This window comes from Panthera onca, chromosome C1, assembly GCF_046562875.1.
Source record: "Panthera onca isolate mPanOnc1 chromosome C1, mPanOnc1 haplotype 2, whole genome shotgun sequence".
Lineage (NCBI taxonomy): Eukaryota > Metazoa > Chordata > Mammalia > Carnivora > Felidae > Panthera > Panthera onca.
In genome coordinates, this window is record NC_138346.1 from 153,104,325 (window position 1) to 153,128,094 (window position 23,770).

Here is a 23,770-nt window from a genome sequence, read left to right on the forward strand (position 1 = left end):
TCCCTGAATTGTCTATTCTTTGGTATGATTTTTTTCTGAAGCCTCATGAAACTTTGAGGATAAATTTAATCCCTATTCCACATGAAAGTTATTCAACTATTTGAAAAATGGCTATCATTTTTCCCTAAGTCTACTCTTTTTTCAGTCTGAACATTCCTTTAATCATTCTAATATGAGATGGCTTTTAAGGTTTCTCACCATATTGGATAGATTCCAGTTTGTCCATGTCTCTTCTAAATGTGGCAGCAGAACTGAATGCATTACTTGAGAAGTGGTCTAATTATGCAAAGTACGTGGGTACTGATGCCTGCCTTGTTCTGTACTCTATTTCTAATAATTTAGAGTTTTATGAAGGCAGGAAATGCACTCTGAGGAGAGGTTGGTATCATTAGCATATTGTTAGTTGTTGAACTTTTACAAAACTAAAATGTCTAAATATTTTTCACACCAAATTCTGTCTGGTCCAGTCTCTTGCAACGTGTTCTTTGCATGGAAATAGTGGACTTTATATTCATTGATATTAGAGCTCATTTTTGGTACTGGCCCATTGTTGTAATTATTTGTGGCACTTTTGAGTCCTGATTTTTTTATCCAATGTCTTAGTTACCATATTTTATTTTGTATCATTTTTGGAAAGACATCTGTGTGGCTATTATGGGTCAGGCACTATGTCAGGCAGTGACAGTACCCAAAGCCATGAGCCATGGTCACTTTCCTGAAAAAGCTCACAGCATAGCCAGGGGACTGTCAATATAATTATTATGCCTTCCATGTTTCCTTTCAAATCACTGGCCTAAATAAATAAATAAATAAATAAGTGATAGTACAATTCTCAGAGATCTATTTTTAGATTGACAATACTCAATCACGCTTAGCTAATGAGAATAAAATATAATATCTAACATTTTTATTGAGTACTTATTTAAAGATAGGTAAAAAGCATTTCATATACATTATGTCATTTAAGAAGCACATCATCTTTGTGGCACAGATAGTTTTAATCCTTCATTACAGTTGAGGATAATAAGGTTCAGGAAGTTTATGCAATTTGCCCACATTTACATAGCTGATAAATTTCAGTTTGAACCACCAAAGCTCTGACTCCAAAATTCATTCCTAATCACTCTTAAAGAGTTAATGCTGCCATTTTTGGAAACTTTTTAACTATACTGTAAAATAGCTCCAACTTATCTTCTAGGAATATATGAGTCTTTTGATTAAAAGACTTGCCAAAATTAGGTTATCCTTTTTTTTTTCAAGGGTAAAAGTAATTTAGTTTACCTAGGGCTACTTTGTTCTTAGTGAACTCATAATGATCCTTAACAGTCGCTAACATTTTCTCAAAATTTTCATTTTTACTTTAATAATTTTGTCCAAATTTTGCTAGGGACTGATGTCAAAATCGTTGGTTTCCCGTTCTCAGAACCTTTCTTTCCTCTGAAATAAAATCAGATTACCATAGACTCATCTTCAGTTTTCTTTTGTTTGTTTTTTATTTTTAATAATTTATATAGATTTTTTGTTTCTTTTAAGTGTATTTATTTATTTTGAAAGAGACAGAGAGAGAGAGAGAGAGAGAGCACGAGTATGAGCAGGGAAGGGGTGGAGAGAGAGAGAGAGAGAGAGAGAGAGAGAGAGAGAGAATCCCAAGCAGACTCTGCACTGTGAGGATAGAGCCCAATGTGGGGCTCAAACCCACAAACCATAAGATCATGACCTGAGCCAAACTCAAGAGTTGGACGCTGAACTGATTGAGCCACCCAGGCATTTGTATTTTTTTTTAATGTTTATTTATTTATTTATTTTGAGAGAGAGAGACAGAGAGTATGTGTGTGTGTGTGTGCATGTGTGCGTGTGTGTGTGTGTGTGTGTGTGTGCATGAGCAGGGGTGGAGAGGCAGAGAGAGAGGTGGAGAGAGAGTCCCAAGTGGGCTCAGCACTGTTAGTGCAGAGCCACACTTGGAACGTGATCTCATCATGACCTGAGCTGAAATCAAGAGTCTGATGTTTAACTGACTGAGCCACCCAGGTGCCGCCTCATCTTCAGTTTTCTTGATTCTGCCTCATTCTCCAAATACCTCAGAAATAATTGGCAGAGATTCCATGAACACATGTGAAGTTCTTTCTATCCTGAGCACACCAAAACATATGTATGTAGCTATCTGCTTCAGATTCCTGGGATTCATTTCCTGTAATGTGAGTTATTGAAAGTAAAGATTGAATTGTTCTGCACCCAGTTTTACACATAGAACACACTTTTTAATATTTTTTTTAAAAAAATCAACATAATGGAGAGGAAAAGAAGCCTTATAATCTTGTTTTATAAAAAAGAAAGACGACCACTATTACTTGCCTTTTTGGCAGGAACAACACTTCTATCACACATGAATGGTTCTTTTGTTAAGGGAAAAAAAAACAACAGATAAATCTGGATGAGACGCTCAAGTTGAGAAAGTCAAGGTCCTTCTGGGCATAGCCTGATGGGCAACACTGGATAAAGGGAAGGCTCGATTTCTCTATAATAAATAATGAACAATGTATCAGTCTGGGACATAAGACTTGGACATGAGAAGAAGGGAAAAGATACGAAAAGGGCAATGGTGCCAGGTGCTGCCCAAGAGCATGGCAGAGGGCCTGGAACACAACAGAGGAACACAGACAGGGAAGCAATTCTGAAGCTGCTCTCACGCAAATCTCAAACTTCCCTGTGCTAGCCCAAGAGGTGATATGGAAACGATAATACAGGACAGGGTACTTTGCTTCCAGGTAGGAGATCATCCCAATTTTGTAAAATAAAAAATCCTTTGAAAGAGGGAAGAGCCTCTATTTGGTAATGTTTATTATTTCAGTTTGAGTGGATATTAGAAAATAATAAAGCCCTGATCTCTTACAATATTCCACCGATATAACTTTCCTTAATTGTACTTTTATTACACTGTGGTTTTTTTTTCATGTTTATTTTTGAGAAAGCACGCACACACTAGCAGGGGAGGGGCAGAGAGAGAAGGGGAGAGAGGATCTGAAGTGGACTCTGCACTGACAGCAGTGAGCCAGAGAGCCAGATATAGGGCTCGAACTCCCGAATCTTAAGATCATGACCTGAGCTGAGGGAGGTGACTTAACCAACTGAGCCACTGAGGCCCCATTATTACGCTGTATTTTTAAAAGCTGAATTAATTCTTTCATAGAATAGTATATATTTTTTACTACATAGAAAGGCCCAAGATTATTTCTGGTAGGTAAGCACAGAATGAAAGGAAAGTATGTTATCAAGAGAATGTAGATGGGGCGCCTGGGTGGCTCCTGTTGGTTAAGCATCCAGCTCTTGATTTTTGCTCAGGCCATGATCTCATGGTTCCTGAGATCCAGCCGCGCATCAGGCTCTGTGCTGACAGTGCGGAGCCTGCTTGGGATTCTCTCTCTCCTTCTCTCTCTGCCCTCCCCTGCTTGTGCACTCGCGTGCTCGCTCTCTCTCTCTCTCTCTCTCTCTCTCTCTCAAAATAAATAAAAATAAATAAACCTAGGGGCACCTGGGTGCCTCAGTCCGTTAAGTGTCTGGCTTAGGCTTAGGTCACGATCTTGCGGTTTGTGGGTTTGAGCTCTGCGTCAGGCTCTACCAGAACTGACAGCTCAGAGCCTGGAGTCTGCTTTGGATTCTGTGTCTCCCCCTCTCCCTGCCCCTCCCATGCTCATGCTCTGTCTCTCTCTGTCTCTCAATGATAGGTAAATGTTAAAAAACATTTTTTAATAAAAAAAACTAAAAAAAGGAAAATGTTGAGCCCTCCAATGTGAAAAACCTTTTAAATGTTATTTTACTCTATCTAGACAAGACTCAAGCCTCAGTTTAATCTGAATTAAATGGGAATAACCAAAGAATTGGGAGGAAATAAAGGCTTTTTAAGACAGTTTTTTTCTCAGAAGAACATTGTGTGTGTACATTTATATGTTATTTTAATATTCGTAAAATATTCTTAATAAAATAATATGTTTAATAATAATAATTCTGATGGGGAGTATAAAATAATTAATATACTATATTACGAAAAAAGATGTATAGATATATGTGTGGGTATGTAACAAAGAAAAAGAAAGACTCGCAATTTTTAATCAGTTTGAAAGTAAAAATTTGTTGCTGAGAATGTATCTCTTTGGAAATAGGCAGTATTGGAGGCATCAGCACAGTAGTATTATGCTAATGCATTACAGCTGGAAGATGAACCTTGCTGAAAAATTCAAGAAACTGAATACTGAACAGTTAGTTGCAGAAGGGCAATTATGAGACCTGGTCTGGTTTCATTAAGATGAGTGAGAATAAAATGTAAAACTGAAACATAAATGATGCAAGGCATATTAGATATTAGATTTCTTTTTTTGTTTTAATTATCTAAGTTTTCATTAATAAGAGCTTTGAAATATATGATCTTTTCTTTGATGCTGGCTATTTCAAAGCAACATATTGTATGGGCTTATACTATATCACATTCTAATAATTCTAATAGGTAACTTTTTTATTACCATGTGCCAGGTATTGTGCTAAACATTTTACATACGTTATCTCACTTATTGCCACGATTTATAAAGTAGGTAACATTATCATCTCCTTTTAAAAGAGGGAGCAACTGAAGCACAGAGATGTGAAGCAACTTGTCCGAGGTCACATTTTTAGCAAGTAATTGAACCAGACCTGAAACTAGTAGCGTGTGGAGACTGTATACTGTATATTTATTCTGCATCTACTGTGCACTTTCTTTATGTACCCGCTATGTTCTTAAGTGTTTTTCATATGCTGTATATCTTCATGAAGGAAAAGTCCATCTTCCCAAGTTATTTCGTAACTAACCAGTCCTTAATATCCTATTCAAAGTGAATGCAAAATATACTGTATCTGTTAGGGTGCAGCTCAAGGATCAACTTATTTATGGATTTTGTTGATTTCATTGACTGCTGTCTCCTTTGTATCCCCTATACCCTGCTCAGATGCCTGTATACACCCATAAGATCCACGGCTCTTATTTACTTACATATCTACTTATCTGCAGGGCCTAGCTTGGTGTTGAAACACAATAGCTGTTTAAAAATATCTGTGTAATGAATCAATAACTGGGGCTAGCCCTTATCTCTTCTGCATTATTTTTCGACACATAATTTTCCCTGCCAGGCACCAATTTGTCTCCTGCTGGGGGAAAGCAGAATACTGCCTTCTCCACAGTTTGAATTAATGTTTTCCCTGTTTACTAAAGTGGTAAAGAAACATGAGTTACTCTGCTCAAGCAAGGAGCGTTCTTGATAAATATATTAAAAATACTGAATCGACAAGCTTTATGTTGGCCCACCTCGAAGAGAGGTTGCCCAAATTCGAACACAGTGCCTGTGATAGATGTGGCTCAATATCATTCTTCCCAAAATCTTTATTATTAAGTGAACGGAGCCACAGTTGAAACAGAGAAGGAAACTGTAATGTTTTCACCGCAACATAGACCTGGGAAGAAGAGCAAGTCAAGTGTGGACTAGTGCATTGGCATACTACTACTCTTTCCTTTTTTAATCTACTCATCGGATGCTTATTGAATAAATGAGAGGCTGAATAAATAATGACATGGAGAGAGGTGGGAAGCTGCGGGTGGGCTCTGAGATGGCTGTAGAGAACAGAGAACAGGAGATCTTTGAGTGGAACACTAGAATAAAGTAAGGAGAGGGAGAGTGGCAAGCAGGCAGTATGAAAAACATAAGGAAGAGCACCAACCACATGGGGCCATGGGGGCACCTGGCCTCTTGCGTAAGTGTGAGAAGTTCAGTGGAACAGAACGTTCTCGGAGTAGAGGAGAGAAGGTGGCGGTGGCCAGACAGTCCCGGTGTGAACATGTTGTGATTTAAAAAATGCAGCAGTAGAGCTGCACTTCAGGCCTCCCTCCATCATGGCTTCAAGACATGGCCTTATAAAAGTTTTTCTACATTATGGGTGCAAAAATCATATGCCTAGAAAGGCCTGGTGAGTAAAGCTGAAGGAGTAAGGAGACTGGAAATAAGGCAAAAGGAAATAGTGTACTATGTTGTCATGGAGCACATGGACCCAGGATTATTCAGCGGTGGCAGAACTCTCAACTATCCTCGATAAGTCAGATACCGGTTTTTTAATGTGAAATCTCCGATTTTTGAAGTATGGACAGCTAATTTAATGTTTTATTAAATATTATACTGGCAGAAACAATGCCTGTTACCACTCTACAACCCTTGATTTAAATTTCCTATTCTATGAAATGAGTTAATAATACTTGCTCTATATTCCTCAAAAGATGATTAGAAAGGTCAAAGCACCTTGCAGATAAATACTTGGAAAATTATAATGTGCTATAGCAATGAAAATATCACTTATATTATTATGATGATGATGATGCCACCAATTCTCATTTTCCTAACAAGCCAATTTGTGTCTCGCTTACTCTTCCCCATCTTTATTTTAACCTAAGAGTAACCTACAAGGGAGCATGGCACACCAGGCCACCATAGCCTGGCATCAAAGGAGTGGATCCAACACTATGGACTGCTGGGTGAAGACTGGTGAGTACCTGGGTCGTCCCACCTGATCCAAGTTAATGGAGTATCAGCTCTTCCTTCAGTAGTAGGGGGAGTATAATAAACACTTTTCAAATATGTCCTGGGGCACCTGGGTGGCTCAGTCCGTTAAGCCTCTGACTTTGGTTCAGGTCATGAGCTTATGGTTCCTGAGTTCGAGCCCTCTTTGCTGTCAGCACAGAGCCCTCTTTGGATCCTCTCTCTCTCTCTCTCTCTCTCTCTCTCTCTCTCTCTCTCTCTCTCTCCCCCTCCCCCACTTGTGCACGTGCGTACTCCCTCTCTTCCTCTCTCTCAAAAATAAATAAACATTAAAAAAACAGAAAAATAAAATATGTCCTTCAATTTGATTACAATACATATATGCAAGCCATTTCGTCTCAGCCTATATAACTCTGGATAATCAAAAATCTAAAAAAAGAAAACTAAGAGTAGACATTACCCACACATATTGGTATGAGCTATCAAAATATTCTCTATTTTTAAATTATTATTTCTTTTCTACAAAGTAGAGATCCTCATGTACTTACAGAGTTTTTGGCCTAAGTTTTGTTTATCCTTACCCAACTTGTAGGCTAAAAAATAAATAAATAAAAACCATGCAGGGCTGGTACCAATAAATGCTAAAGACGGATCCTAGAACTAAAGATAACACTCAGATATGGGCAGGGCTCCCCAGTTGAAGTTACAGAGTCACTTTCTTTCATTTTAAGTCTTTAAACAGGATTTATCTCATTTGTCTACGATGATTTGAGTGTGGTCCTGCCAGACGGTGACCTCTCAAATTTTCTGTGCATGTCCTTGTGCTGGTTGAGGCGTCTGTACAATTTTCATAGAATATATTCAGATTCTCTGCGGCATGTGTGCCCTTTTAAGAAACCAAAAATCTCGTAAGTATCCCATAAATTTTACCCTGCTGCTGATTGGAACTTCTTCAGAAGCAGCACCAGAACAACCAGGTCTCCTGTAAGTGTTTCTCTAAAGACTTTATTTCAGCGGCTGTGGTTGAGGCTTCCACTGCAGGCAGCACAGTAAGGTTTAGATTAAAAAACGGGAAATAACCCACTTGAAGTAGAATTCTGAATGTACCTACCAGCAAGAGTGAAATGAATCACATGTTTCCTGTAGGTGACATTTTACTCTATGACTTAAGGAATCTCAGCAGGAAAAGTGTAGGTTTGCCTAGAGAGGAGTGTAGGAAAAATTTACAAAGAAATGAAAAACCTAGAAATGAGGACGGCAGCTTGCCAATTCTATGATTTTTAACTAGGAATGTTCAAAAACTAAGCCTTCTATATAGATAGTCCAAACAACCTTTTATAGTTTCTGGAAATAGGGCTGCAACTCCATTTCATCCTCTCCAAGATAGTCCTGGATTTCATGATGAATTGAAGCTGGGCACTGAATTTTACATTAGGAATGAGGCTAAAAGCAAATGGAATATTGAGAAGATCAAATCTATGGCATTTGTTATTGGTAGTCTGGGTCATAGTGAGAGAGAATTAGAAGGACTCCATTCCTCTCCATATCAACTCATTTCCCATTTTCTTTGTCTTCCTACTCCTGGGAATCAGCTGGAATCAAAGAAAAATTTGGGACAGAGTGAGAAGAGTCTCAGATGTCGGGGAATGGAAGAAACAGTAACAGCTAGATCTCATCCAAAGATTGGGTCTTATCGAGAAACTGGAAGGTCACCCTGCAATCTCCGGTGGGTCTATCCTCAAGAGAGTTGTAAAATCACATTCTGCTGGAGCTTTAGGGAATCTGTAAGATCAAATCAGTCAAACACAGTGTCTTAGCCTAAATCTCAAACAAGCTGGTTCCTTCTTGCCTTTTGATGACCCTTCCTCCCATTCCACTCAGGGGAGCCACATCTAAAGTTCCATCCCTCCATTCTGTCACCCACGCGCACCCCTCTCCAGCCAAATCTGCAAGTGGGCGGAATGCGGTGGCAGAACAAACAGGTTTGGGTGTGGTATGGTTCTTGTCAAAGGGTCACAGTCATTTGTTTTTAGCCCTTGTGTTTATATCTCAAAAGGAGGATATACAACATGTTTTGAAAATCTGAAGCCTCACATGTTTTCCCTTTTTACAAACATATCAGTTGGTTGAATTTCTTTTCTTAGTAGATTGTCTTGGCCAGAGGTCCAGGGACTTTTTTTCTTTTTCCAATTTATTTTGAGAGAGAGAGAGAGCACAAGCTGGGGAGGGGCAGAGAGAGGGGGGTTCAGTACAGAGCTTGAACCCATGAACTGTGAGATCATGACCTGAGCTGAAACCAAGAGTCCTAAGCTTAACCTACTGAGCCACCCAGGCACAGCCTCCCCATCCCCCCGGAACTTCTTAAAGAGGGATACTTGGATATTTCTGAAATCTAGAAGTACCTTAAACGGGGCACCTGGGTGGCTCAGTTGGTTAACTGACTAACTTTGCCTCAGGTCATGATCTCGTGGTTTGTGAGTTCGAGCCACATGTCGGGCTCTGTGCTGACAGCTCAGAGCCTGAGACCTACTTCAGATTCTGTGTCTTCCCCTCTCTCTACCCCTCTCCTGCTCACGCTCTGTGTCTCTCTGTCTCTCAATAATAAATAAACATTAACAAAATTTAAAAAAAAATAGAAGTACCTTAAATGTAATAGGCTCTTAACAAATATATGTTGAATAAAGAAGCACATCTTAAAATTTTAAGAGCCTTTTAGATGCTCACTTAGCAGAGTTACAGGTTAAAAATAAGGAAAGAATGATGATATCCCAGGGAAAGGAACTAGGCAGACTTACAGTGTGAGCTTAGTTCTGATTCAGACTGAGATTCATTATATGAGGAGGGCTGATAAGTACTCTATTTTCATTAAAATCATTAGCCCAAGTAAACTGCTGTATTTCCTTTATATTAAATATTTCTATTTATTTGAAAATATTCTGTATAAGGTAATAGTTCTTAAAATTTTGGGGGTTATCAGTTCTTTTTGGGAATCCAAATAAAGCTGCGGACTATCTCCTGAGACAAAAATGCACATTCAAAAAATTTACTAAAGAAAAAAAAAAAAACACAAGAAACTCTGTTCATGAGTACTCTGAAGCTTATTCATGGATAAACCTGTATCCCAGGTTGAAAACTTTTATAAAGGTCACCCTTGAACGGTGACCTTCAGGGTCCAGAAAGGGGCTTTTAAGAAAAAAAAAAAAAGTTTTATTTTAAGGTTCAGAACAATAGACTTCCATATAACATAATCACAAATTCCTTCCATTCCAAGAGACTGAATAGAAAGAAAGAAGCTCGTGAAGCTGCCCCCTCTCTGTGGAGGTAATGGAATTTTCTTGCACACCCCACAGGGCAGAAGAATTCAAAGGCACTTGTTTAAGCCAGAGGACCTGGGAGACGCAGCAGTATTATGGCCATACTGCACTGTCCTAACATGCAAGGAAACACACACAGTAGGTTCACTGTGCTCGGACACATGAAACAAAGCAAAGGTATGGGGTCTGTGCCCTCGAAGTCTAACATAAAGCTTAAGACATTTCCTAAACAAATTAAAAGAGAAATTACTGTCATTAATCACTCTCTGATTCCTTACAGTGTTTCTTCTTCAGACCTGAGGACCTAAAATTTAAGCTGATTACCAGTCCTTCCCTGAGATGCAAAGGCAGGGGGAGGGGGAAACTTGGAAGAGAAAACAATCCACATCTCAGTTGCCCTTTCTGACCCCACATCTCCCCTCTTCTCAGCAACTGCTTCCTTTCCCTAATAGTCTCCTCCTCTCAATGGCAGGGGGGAAAAAACTGAACTTTCTAACTGAGCCAACTTCAAATTGCCAAACTAGAATCTGGAAGGTTGCATTTTGAAATGCTTTTGTAGCCAAACAGATGTATTTCTAAATTTTACTTCACTCCATTCACTGGCTTCTCCTCCACTATATTTAGGATTCAGTGCTCATTTTCTTATCATTTTCCATTTCATTGCTTTTGTTTCACATTTGAGTAACTATAGGTCAAATGTACTCCAGACTATTCTGTTAAAGACATGTTAAAATCAAGTAGAAACTGTATGATTAAAGACATGAATCATCTGTTTTTTAAAAACAGGAAAGTAAACAAGTGCTTGGTGAAGCCCCACCTGCTTTGCTGCTGTTGTGGTGCGGAGCCTATCATGAGGAAAACAATTCCCCCTTCTCAAGGCTGAACTAAAATTAGGCTCCACCTGCAAGATGTTAATGAAAACTTACACAGCTGCATTCCAGAAACAAGTTACCCAGATTGCTTTTGGAAAGCTCTGTGTAAAAGCAAACTTGTTAGCTCTTTGCCTAATTCCCAAAATGTAGTATTAATTTTAATGGCAATTATTAGCACAATAACCAACTGATAAGTAACCTCAAAATAGATCCAATATTATCAAATAGGAAATATACTGTAATTTTATCACACATCCTGCTGGGTTTAACCCCTTAGTCACAAATGCATACTTCCTGTCTCTTTTGTGGCACTTGTGCTCAAACGGAAGACATGAGAAAAAGTGAAGTCACTGGAATGGTCTGCAAACACTTCCAGTTTGCACGGGGCGCCCCTTATCCGCATGCCGCTTAATGGGAAGAAGAATGGGAAGCACACGCTTCTTTTGCCCGTGATTCGTTTTGCAGATTCTCAAGCTTTCTTTGGAAGAGAAGCCTCAGATCGAAACCAAATCACATCAGACTCACAGTCACCCTTTTCTTGCAGATTGAGGATACGGTGGCAGCACATACATTCCCATCACAGAAGGTGATCTCCCTGTTTCATTTCCAGGTCAAGTCTTCATGACTCTGCCTTGTAGGCCAAAGAGCTCAGTTTTGATCTCCATTACTTTTCCAGATCATACTATGGTGCTTACCCTCAGAGAGAGAGATAAGGTTATAGTTTAATTATTTACTAAATTGTGCGTGTCAAAAATTAAAGAAGCTGTCATTTGGGGGATGGAGTGTCTCTGACTTTTAAAAATCCTTGCCTTCAAAGAAAATCCCTCTTCATCATTTACTTTACTTGCAATTTAGTCTTATCAAAGGAGCAGGAAATGCCTACAGTTGTTCTGATTTGAACCATGTTCCTGATGTTGCATGTGTCCTATAGATTCTTAATATGGTCACAATTATATACCTTCGTAAAGGCTCTTTGGAACAATTTTTAAAAAGTTGTTTCGAAGTCAAATAGGCTCAATTAGACCTGGAGCAGCAGATTCAGTTTCTGTTAGAGGTTAAATAATGAAGAAAATAGCAATGCTAACAAGTAGGAGGCTGCCTTTCATTACTCTATCTGATTTCATTAGCCTAATTCACACTTATTAATTATTGGTTGGATGAGATCATCAGTGTAAGTATGCCAGCCTCATGATGTTTGCATTTGGGGAACAGTCAGTCTTTTTCAAGACTTCTCCATGGTCCTCAGCTGATCTTCCCATTTCATTTCCATTTCAGACTGCTGCCCTATTCGATAAATGTATCTGAACTGCCTATGAAAGCAACGCTGCCAGAATAAACATTTTGTTTACTACACAGCCCTGCTTACAACTGTCAACAGAGAAATATAAAAGGAGATTTAAGTCTTCATTCCTAGATAGTGAACTCCTGTGTGCTTCTACAATGCAGGTCATTACAGACTCGGCTGCCCCCTGAGATGGAGCAATTCTCGTGCACATTGTAACAAAGGGCCACGGGTCTGGCAGCGTGGGAGTGGACTGGGCCACTTAGATAAGTTTCATTCACTGTAGGAGCCCAAGGGAACAGTGCATCAAGGCAGCTGCACCGCCTCAGTTCCTCAGTTCGTGGTGTAACTTTACACTATTTTCCCTTTAAGTCGCTACTAATCCCTTGGGTTTACATGTTTTTGGGGCTGCATCAGAGAAAAGCAGTGTGAAATTGCCTGAAAGCCTCCTTATAAATAAGACTTACGATATAGACCAGCTCTGTTGATGAAAAGACTGAGAGAATGCCCTTGAGGGCCCCAAGAGCCATTTTACAAGGCTCCCACTGTGATTTTTTTGGTCTCTATCTGACTGCTAAAAGGAAATTACTAACTAGGTTAAAAATCTCACCGGCCCAAAATTCAGTTAGAAATGAAGCCTTAGCATTAACATAAATCCTGTCTACATATTTACTAACCAATATTGCTTGTTTAAATTTCATCTTCTTTTCTAAAAGATATCTTACCCCTTTTAACACACAGGAGAAAGAAAAGAAAAAGCAGGAAATTGGGATCAGAGATTAGAACACTAGCCTAAGTTTCCAAGAACTCTGGATTTGCTTCCTAAAGGATGTACAAGGCACCAGTATGGGGCATTTACATGCTTCATCTTCTTAGGTGAATTTTTTGAAGTATTGTTCCATTTTGAAGATGAGGTAACTGAGGCTAGTAAAGACAAGACCATTCATTTAGCATGGGAGTGTCTTACTTTAAAATAATCATGCTTTTTCTCGTATTGCTGATCAGAGAAGTTAGAGGAAGTGTCCCTACTAGCAAAGAGGACATGGGGAGCCGATAGAAAAACCCTCTCCCCTCCTTGTTCCCTTGGGTTCTTCAATATCACCAGTGGATCTCTCCTGTTTACTCTTATGCTTCTGGAAATTGGTCTGACTTCCTACCCTGTTCCTTTTAGGAAAACACTAACTCCTCTTCCTCCTCCCATTTCCTAACACTCTGTCCTGTCCACCCCACCCTGCCTCCCTTTGGTTTTCCTACTCTCTAAATCCTCCTACAAATAGCCATTTGGAAACAATTTCAAGATCCACCTACTTTCCTGTGCATCTGTCTTTTGTAATTTAGAGGTTAGGGACTGTGTGTTTTCTACTTGTCATGTTTATGCCTCATACTCTGTGGGTATCTAATAAATGCTGAATAATAGCAGCTTTAAGACAGTGTAGAACCAGAAACACAGGTTCTCATGTTTAGCATTTCATCACCAGCAAGGAACATTTATTCACTGTCAGCACTATGCTGGGCACTAAAATGAAGTTAATTACTATAGCTGGACTCCTCTTGTTGTACACCTTGGCATTTTACTTTTCTCTCTTATTTTCTTGACGAAAGGAAGAAAGAAAGAAAGAAAGAAAGAAAGAGAGAAAGAAAGAAAGAAAGAAAGAAAAAAAGAAAGAAAGTGAGGGAGAGAGAGGGAGGATGGGAGGGGAGGATGGAAGGAAAAGAAGGAAGAAAGGAAGGGGGAGTGAGGAAGGGAGAGAGAGAGAAAGAGAAAGAGGAAAGGAGAGGAAAGAAAGAAAGAAAGAAAGAAAGAAAGGAAAGAAATGCCATTGAATCTTCTCATTAAAATCCACAGCATCCTAAAGATAGAGGTACTTTTTATTTTTTTAAAGACTATCCTTTATTGCAGTATTGGTTTATGGTAATTGCATGGAGAATACCAGTTTGGGGAAGAATTAAGTTTGCGGCTTAAAGAACTCAGACCCTCACCCAACAGAACAAAATTATACAATATTAAAAAGTATAGAAGCTCCCTGTACAGAAGGAACACTAGAAAACTCATGAATTTAATGACACCAACAGTGCGGATCCTAGAAAAAGGTTGCCAGACACATTTGTTGTCTCCATTGTTGATAAGGATGGTTTTTCATCTCAGCACAAGGTAAGCGTTTCCACACCAAGGTTTGAAGCCTAGACTTTCAGCCCAAATCGATGGTGGCCACTGGTCCTTGGAACTTTGAATTCTGCCCATGCTGCAGAATGGTTGACCATTCTCCCGGAAAATCGCCTCTACTTGGGCCGAGCTGCTGCTGCCACCAGCTTTAAGACTCCGCAGTGCTGACCTCCATCCTTCAGCACTTCAGGACTCAAAACCTCAAGGCAGGCCAGTGCCCATCACTCGAATACTCAGCTGCTGGGGAGTGTGGTCACACACTGGCAACCCCTCATTAATTTGCAACCTGGGTGACTAGAGAAATTAAAGGTCACTGTTCAGACCAACTTACTTCAGGGCAGAGGTACTTTTTTTTTTTTTTTGTAGAAAGGGGAACCAGGGTGCAAAGTGTGCTGAATGAGAACTCTTTGAGACTCAGCGATGAATCCATATGTAAACGTCAGTTTGCTGTTGCACGCACGTCCCACTTCCCTTTGTGCCTGCACGCAAAGGCAGAGAATAGGCTATCTAAAATTTGTATTTTTCTAAGAAAAACAAAAATACCTCTCTGTTCATGCTGTGTCTAAACAAGCAGAGTAAATTGAGACATTTAAACTTGAGACAATTTAGGCTAAAGATACATTTGCTTGTAACATCAATATAATTGACACAAAAGGTGTTTTTTTTTTTCTTGACTTCCCTAAATACTGATCTCAATTCCACTTCTGTGTGGACAGAAGCTACAAATATATAGTAAAAATAAAAAGGCACTTGCAAATTTGGGACTTTAGTTCATGGGCAGACCTATTGTAACATCAATTTTTTTTTGTTATTGTCCTCAATCATTAATTCAGTTAATATTTATCAAATATTATCTACCACATTCTTAGCTCTGTGCTGTGCAGTGGAGCTCCTAGTCTAGTGTAGAGACAGACATGTAAACAAGCAATTAATAAAATGTGGTGTGGTATAATGGAAATAAGTCCTACAGGAATGATAAATTCTTCCTGTGTGCTCTGGGAAGGCGACATGTGGGAGATGACATTTCAGCTGTGTCTTAAAGATGAATAGTTGTCCACTGTCAGAGGGTGGGAAATACATCATAGGTAAGGGGAACAGTGAGTGCAAAGATAGAAGTCCACGGAAAAGGATAGTGTAGTGGCCTTATTACATAGAGTATGTGATAAATAGAAGATGATGTTGAACTAACTAATTGTAAATGCCTTTTTTAACTCACTCTAGGGAAATTAAATTCTATTTATGGGCATCAGGAAGTCATAGTTTTAAGCAGAAAATAATATAATTATATTTATTCCACTAGAAAGAATTCTGCATAAAGAATGGGTTGGCAGTGGTTGAGTCTGTAGGTAAGAGTGAATTACACGGTCGTTATTTTAGTCAAGGCGTAAGGAAATGAATGAGGGGATTTACTTGGGAAGTGGAAGGGAAGATGAAAAAGATATAATCGAGAGATATTTAGGAGGTAGACATGAAGGACTTGATGACTAATACAACTGATACAACTAATGTGGGAGAGGAAGGTCAAGTTGAACAGTTGTCTCAATGGTGGTGCTCTTATGGAGAAAGGGTGTTAACAGTTCCTCCTCTTCAAATATTTCAGGAACTGTAATGAGTCATTTCCATATGTTAGCTTATTCAAATCTCCCAGTAACAGTGGGACATAAACAATAGGGAGTTTTATCATTATTTTTTATGGAACTCGGGAAGGGTGAGACAGTTGTCTAGTATCACAACTAGAACACAGTCGCGTCAGGATTAGAATCGGAGTCTTATAAAAGCCAGTGTATTCTCCACACATTTCTGTAAGTGTAATAATTGTGTAAGTAGCATTAATGAAATTTCCCTGTGAAAACCCTGAAATTAATTTTGAATCAAAGTAAATCACACATTTGACTAATGAGTGTTATGACAAATTTGAGCCTTTCATTTTGAGTGAAATCATTTCTTTTTTCTAAAACCGAACTATTTTATTTTTTTTTAATTCTTAAAAATTTTTAGATTTTTTTTTTTTTTTGCTGCTAAACAACAACATACCAGAAAATAAGTTTAAACTCCTATTAACTGGTTTGTAGTCAAAAAAAAAATTGACATCTCTTAGCTAAGTTTTTTTTTTTTTTTTTTTTTTTTTTTTTGCTGTAAAGGGTTCTGCTATACAGATGAGGCCTAATGCATGGGTAGAATAATAGGTTTTCAAATAGCTAATCACTTGATTTCAACTCATTGGAGATTTGACTTTCTCAGTGTTTCCATATTACTGATTCAAAAGAACTTAGGAAAATCTATTATCAAATAAAAATATTTCTATAGTTAGCTGAGCAGAAGTTTCTTTTTTCCTAGCAAGCACAGTGGGCTTTTACTTGTTACATAATAGTCTATTAGATGGAAAAAAATAAGGTGTGCTTTTTTATGCAGTAGCCACTTAATTTTCCCTGATCATTTCTAGTTCTCAGTTAGGTTATCTCATTTTAAGTACAGAGGATGCTGTATTTTCCAGTATCTTCTTTTGCTTTTGTGGTGATTGGGAAGGTATTCCTTTGCATGAGCTACTTGCACCTGGCCCGAAATCCATGAAAGAGAATACGATGAAAAAAAAAATGACATGGCCTCCAGCACTTTCTTCTTTCTTTCTTTTTTATTTTATTTTATTTTATTTTTTATTTTTCATATGAAACATTTTCCTGCCAGGATCTTCTATATACAGTTGGAGGATGCTTTTGATATGTAGATCAAGCAAAATGGTAAATACAGAGCCCTCTCTTTTCAAATATTCCCTTATTCTACAATGTGCCTGTAGTGTCACTGTCTTTGATTTCCATGAGGCTTGCCCTTGGGTTTGTATTGTAACTTGGTAGCTTTCCATTGTCCCTTACCACAAAAAATTCCTTTTTAAGAAACTGAATTCAGAATGTAATCCATCAAGCTTTAGCTCCTCTTTCTCTTTCCTTCTGGAAGATTTAGTGACTAAGTCTTTGCTTTGATTTTCTTTCTCTGACTTTGAGGGGTCTCACTTTCTCTTCTAATTGCTACAATCTGGTAACTCCTTTTGCTTGGAGTAAACAAAAACAGAAACACTTGGTGAGGAGACAAACAGGCTCACAAGCTCACGTGCCTGACTAGCTGATGGATGGCAAGGTCTGGCTCTCAGGAAGAGATCTTTCCATGACACCATTCAACGTCAGTTTCAGGATGGGCTCTCTGCCAGGCACAGTGGTAAGTGCTTTACATGGATTAGAATCCTCCAATCAACCTAGGGTAGGTAGGCCTTGTTATCATCTCCATTGTTCCTTATTAAGGAACTGAATCTAAAGGAGATGAAATATCTTTCTCAAGGTCATTCAACTAGCAAGTGGTAGAACTGGTTGGTAAACCCAAGTTTTTCTCACTTCAGTGCCTGAATTTAAATGACTAATTTATGTATTTTTTCATCTGAAAGCCTCTTAATGCCACTGTAGAGGGGTTCTCTGAACTGGAGGAGTAGATTGTCATTATGTTATTTCTTGAGTTCTAATACTCCAGAGAGTATATTTTCTTGATGCCTGTGGACTTGTTAACAATCTTCTAAAAATAGGGAAAATGGAAAAGTTGCCAAGGTCACCCATTAAAAGAAAAAGGAAAGCAGAAAAGAAAATATATAAATCTATATATTTTATTGCAATAAATGAAAAATTAAAACGTGAGCCAGGGGTTAAGCATTAATGTTGGCTCTGATTCTCTAGTGGCCTGTCTTATTTAGTTTCCTACAATAGTGAACAGTATACAGAAATGATCACTGGATGTGTTGTTTATTTATGTGTTAGTTTGAGTGGCACACTGTTTTGTAAACTACAAATAGTATTTTGAATACAAGTGGAGTATCTTGAAATAACAGCAATAGAAATCCTATGAGCTATGCATTATATATACATGATTTTATTTATTTATTTATTTATTTATTTATTTATTTATTTATTTATGAGAGGTAAATGCTCCCTGAATTTTTAAAAATAAAACAACGTTAAATTTTAAAATTTCCATATTAAAGACACAAAACATATTTTAAAATGTGATTTTATTTTATCCAAATTGTGTTCAAATGTTCAATTTTGACGTATTGCCAGGGCTCTAATACTTTATAATAATCATTTACCATAGATTATTTCGTAAAAAGTCAGTATGATGATTTGGTGATCTTAATTAATTCATCCACAATTCACTCATCTACAGTCATTGACAATCAGAAAGTTTCAATTCGAGCATTGTACAATGTATGTTTATTATGAGAAAGCACTGGGGTTATGCTCTTTTGGAAAAATAACAAACATACACTTAAACAAATGTATTACACTTAAATTTAAATGAATTAAATACATTAAATAAAAAATAAGTAATGAATAATTATTTCTGTTTCCCAGGAGCTCACCTTCTAGTACCAAACGTATCTAGTTGCACTCCGTAAAGATTATATAAAGGACTTATTCGTAAATGTGCGTAATTCTGCTGCCAGAGTATAGGAGAGTGAGAGAGTAATTCTGACTAGAGGAATACAGATTTCCTGGAAGAGAAGGGATTTTCCTGGTCTTCCAAAATGGAGAGGATTTTGAGAGGTAAGTATGACTCTGAAGACAAATATTGGTTACTTTAAGATCAAGTAGAATTCTTGTGTTTAAGCATGTTTTGTCTCATTGAACAACAAAACAGATAAATTTCTTGAAAAAGATAGGTATTTGTGTCTTGAGATGACATTTTAAATGGTGGGTATCTTTTGTGTCAATGCCAGAAATAAGATATTTATTTTTTTCTTTCTCATTATGTGAAATAAATAAGGGTAAAAGCTGGAAAATTATAAAAGTCACTTGATTAAATGAGGCAAGCAAATAAATGCTTTCTAAAGGTCTCAACTCAGTGTGCTCTTTCCCTGAGGCTAGTTGGAACTAATCCACAGTCACAATTGCTCCATCATATGGGTGGCCAGTCAATGTGGTGCCAGTAATAAAATGTGTAATCAACTTTCACATGTTTTTAGACATTCCCAAATCGCTTTGATCATGACTAACAAGAAAACTGCCATTTCAGTTAATAATCTATAAATTCTCAGGGGGAGGTTTGGTCCACTACCCAGCAGAATATTTCACATTTTATTTTAAAAATGCAGAATAACACAATCTAGAAATAGATTTATCCTTAAAACATTAGTCAATTTTCCATTACGTAATCTTTGTTAATGTCAACATTTTAAATTGCCATTTCTCATAAGCCCAGGGACCTTGATGATTGAGATTAAGCTGCTTCTGAAAACATATGTGCTTTAGATCGCATTTCCTCTAAGTCAAACGAAAGCTATCTGTCTGTGATAGTTTCAAGCCTGCTTTCAGCAGTGCGACCTGTGACATCATTGCCCTACTTCGTATAATTGAATTTTGTTTAATCCAAGGAAATAGAGTTATTGTGGCAAAGAAGATACCAGAGTAAATTTCTCTAAGCCAAGTGCCTTTTTAAGCTGGTGAAGATGTTCTAAAATATATATCAGCTCCATGTCACAGGTCCCAGTTAACATGAATAGTTAGAGGTGTACCAATCGCAGCATCCATCCAAGAAAGCAACATGTAAGAGCTTGCTGAAAGCAGAAGATGATTTAGAGAGGGAAATTTCAGAGATGGCAGCTGTTTAAATCTAATCAAAATTTCTTTTCTGCACCAGGAGACATTTAGTCTTCCACTGGCTCTAATATGTATCTTAGAAATCCGTAAGATTTTAGAAGGCTGTTGAAGCAACACTTGAGAGCCCAGTTCAAGGATAAGACCTGGTGACATCACTGATATCGGATTCATACAGAGAAGGAATAGGTATGGAAGGCTGTTTGTCTGGGACACATCTGAAACAAGAATCTTAACAATGGTAAATCTAAAAGCTGGGTCTTCTAATCTCACGGTATCATGTGATTTTTCTTTCTTACACTCACTGTTAAAACTTCCCATCCCGAAGCAACAGCATGTTCACACACAAACACCCCCATAGACAACTGAAACCATTAATATTCGCATAGGCCTTGTGACTCAAAGTGTGGGCTCTAGACCCAGATCACCTGGGAGCTTGTAAGAAATGCAGAATCTGGAGCCCCACCCCAGATGGACTGACTCGAGATCTGCATTTTAACATGGTATCTGGATTGTTCTCATGCACGTGAAGTCTGAGAAGCACTGACTTAAAAAGCAAGTTTTCGAAGTTGCACGGCCCTCGCATCCTTAAAACCCATGTATGTTCAATTTCAAACCACTACGTATTTCCCCATTATTTAAGGCAGTACAGTTTAGTGAGTGGTTAAGAACAAGTGTTTCCAGAAATTCCCTGTCCAAATGGCCTGAAGCCCACTTCCAGGGCCAATTTGGGCCTCTTCCCTGGGTCAGTCCTCCTAAGGGTGTGGCTGTCTGGAGTGGGGGCAGGCCAGAGATGGAGGCTGGACACATGCTGGGTAGGCCCCCTGCCCTACAGAACGGAGCAGGGGGTGGGAAGGGAATAGGGTTGGTCCCAAGTTCAGGCTTCCATTTGTACCCTAGCCCAGGCCTTGCGTGTGTTAGCGAGTATGGTAATTATTAAAAATCTATCTGTGGCTGTAAGTTGACAATTTTGTGAACTAGAGAATCTAGTCTTGGAAAAAAAAAAAATGCTTGCAATTTCTTCCACCCCTCCTTCTACTGCTGTGGTTGGCAGGATAACAGGTACCAGTCCTGATGCCATGCCCTTCTTTTTCATCTAGTTTCTCTGCTTCCATTCACACTATTTCTAGTGTGGCACTGCAGAGAGGGACGTTTCCTTAGAGACTCACACATACACTCGGGCTTCCAGGCTCTGTGCCAGAGGAGTCTGACAGTGACACAGAGGGCAGTGTACTTTCCTAGATATACAGGCACAGCTCTCACTGCCGTCAGTGGGAGTTCTATGGTCAGATTGAGAGCCGAGTACAGTCTGGAATTAAAAATTTGTCCTCAAGGTAAGGCAGAAAAAGTGGCTGGTTACAGAAGAGCCATACTCCACAATTAAATAGCAAATGCCTCGAGATGGAGAGAAGAATACCTCCAAGGTCCAGAAGGAGAAGCAGGTGAAAGTAAGTTGAATTACAGCCAATCGTCAAAGGAATTTTGAAAATTCCTTGAAAGAAATTATGTAGTAAACTACCTGTTTATTAAGAGGTCTTTAAAATTAACCATTTCACCTACTTAGAAGATTCTAGAAAGAAAGATTCTGTGAACACTACACAATATCCTTATATGCTATTTTCTTTATCTGGCACCCTTAATTCCACCCCTCTTCCAGGTCTCGGTTTAAAAGGAAGCCTTCCTAGATTAGCTCAGGTGCCCTCTTGTAAGTGTGCTCAGAGCATCCTGCATTTCTTCTTCATAACATCCATCCAGTCCAATTAAATATTTGGGTAATCATGTGGTTTATGTGCGTCTCTCCAAGTAGACTGTAAGCTTTCTGAAGACAAGGGCTGTGTCTGTATAATTATGTGCCTGAAACACACTGGCCACTCAATAAATACTTGTTCAATGAGTTTACATTTGGTAGCCTGAATATAAACTCCAAAAAGTTTATACTGAAACACATCTGCCAAAATTTACAGACACCTACTGGATCCTCACCCGGACCTATTTCCTGTTCAGACACGATTAAGGGGATTGTTTATCTGTTTTCCTAAACCACAGCAGACTCAAGTAGTAAAGTAGAAAGAAAAAGAAGGGAGGAGAATAAAGAGGGCATGAAAAAAGCCAACTGGACTGATACCTTCACAGAGCTAGAGGACAGAACACTTACCCATAAAAGAACTAAAAGAACTAAAAGAACAGAACAGCACCAACAAGAATATAACCACGTGGAGCCTCTATCAAGGGCAAGATATTGCAGAGGGTACCTTTGTAGAATTTCAGAATCCTACAATTACTGTTGATAATTAATGCATCTCCATTAAAAAATACAGGGCAAGAGGCACCTGGATGGCTCAGTCGGTTAAGCATCTGACTTCAGCTTAGGTCATGATATCATGATTCTGAGTTCGAACCCGCATTGGGCTATCTACTGTCAGCTCAGAGCCTCTGCACCACCCCCACCCATCCCCCAACCTCTCAAAAATAAATAAACATTTTTTTTAAATACAGGAAAATTTTTATTTCATATATGTCGCTTAAGGAGGCAGGAAAATAAATATTTTGGAAAGATTTTTACAAATAAATTATCTGAAAGCAAATTTGTAGGGGCACCTGGATGGCTCAGTCAGTTAAGCGTCTGATTCTTGATTTTGGCTCATGTCATGATCTCATGGTTCGTGGGTTTGAGCCTTGCATCAGGCTCTGCAATGACGGCACGGAGCCTGCTTGGGATTTCCTGTCTCCCTCTCTCTGCTCCTCCCCTGCTCATACTCTCTCTCTCTCTCTCAAAATAAATAAACAAAAATGAAAAAAAAAAGGAAAAGCAAGTTTGTAACATACTGAATATATAGATAGTATCCATTATAATACATTTTAACATTTATAAAGCACTTTTCTATATTTTGTCTCATTTGATTTTCATAAAATACAGAAGGGGGTAAACTGCAATTGTCAGAAAAATTTGCTTCTGTGGAACATCATACTTCAGGGTGAGGCTGATGAGTCAGGTGCTACTATAATTTTCTCACCAAATACTATAAGGAGTATTTAGATGTAGATTTTTTTCAAAGAATTGTTCAAAAGAGATTTCATTATGATTTCAAAAAGTTTTTAAAATCCAACTTTTTTTTCCCCCAATAATGATTTACTGAGAGTTAGACAGTATATTTAAATTAAGTCACCTAAATCTTACAACGGAGGTGCATAAATAATATAGACTAGATCTTATACATATGCAGTAGATGCAAATTTTATTATTTATAATATTTTTAAAGTAGATGTGTCCTGGACGTTAACTTATTATTTTACATTCATTATGCCCCTGTATGTTGGCAGTGCTCTTTGTAGAATGCTGAATTTTACAGAAACCATACACACTCACACGCACTCTCCAAATCACACTTACTTTAAAGCATACTAGGAATGCAAAAATGCACTTTAAATTTCCAAATGTTGCCAGTGCTCAGCATTGCGCTTAATTTTTTCCTTGAAATAAAGAATAATGGCAACCATGTAAAAAGTACAAAGTGTGTCAGAGATGATAAGGAGAACTTGTTGACAGACAAAAGACAGTCCCAGGAAAGTTGTTCTGTCAATAGCAGCTGTTACATAGCAATATAAAACCGTCTTTATATAAAGTGTTCACTTTATGGTTCCTTCTACAGGAGATCAAAAATTAAATATATGCAGGAACATAATTAGAGAATTAATGGCCAAGGACAGTGCACGAAGGGAGAGATTTCCAGGAAAAAAATGTGTTATAAGCAGTTTTTTAATGACCCTGCTTTAAAAACAAACCTGAATTATAACAACAATTGTTCTCTTGTTGTGTAGGAAAGGTCATATTAAATAATTCCTCTCTGATTTTATCCACCCAACAGCATCCACCCAAGCAGGGACAGGTTTTGCCTCTTTGATTTGCTAGTGCAGCGATTATAGCACAACCCTTTCTTTTTATAGTTATACAGG

General features: G+C 38.3%; 1 protein-coding gene and 2 long non-coding RNA genes across 10 annotated transcripts in view; 2 read left to right on the forward strand and 1 right to left on the reverse strand.

Annotated features, from left to right (window-relative positions):
- LOC132673196 (uncharacterized) overlaps nt 1-10,050 on the forward strand; it is a 98,752-nt gene extending 88,702 nt beyond the window's left edge. The window contains exons 4-5 of the long non-coding RNA XR_009607910.2: nt 6,467-6,557; nt 9,902-10,050. This is a non-coding gene — a long non-coding RNA (uncharacterized LOC132673196). The remainder of the gene's footprint in view (nt 1-6,466; nt 6,558-9,901) is intronic.
- ADGRL2 (adhesion G protein-coupled receptor L2) overlaps nt 1-23,770 on the reverse strand; it is a 625,339-nt gene that overhangs the window by 275,935 nt on the left and 325,634 nt on the right. The gene's annotated exons all lie outside the window — the stretch shown is intronic.
- Nucleotides 16,276-22,235, forward strand: LOC144617082 (uncharacterized). The gene is made up of 3 exons (XR_013557102.2): nt 16,276-17,393; nt 18,575-18,766; nt 19,860-22,235. It is a non-coding gene; the product is annotated as an uncharacterized LOC144617082 (long non-coding RNA).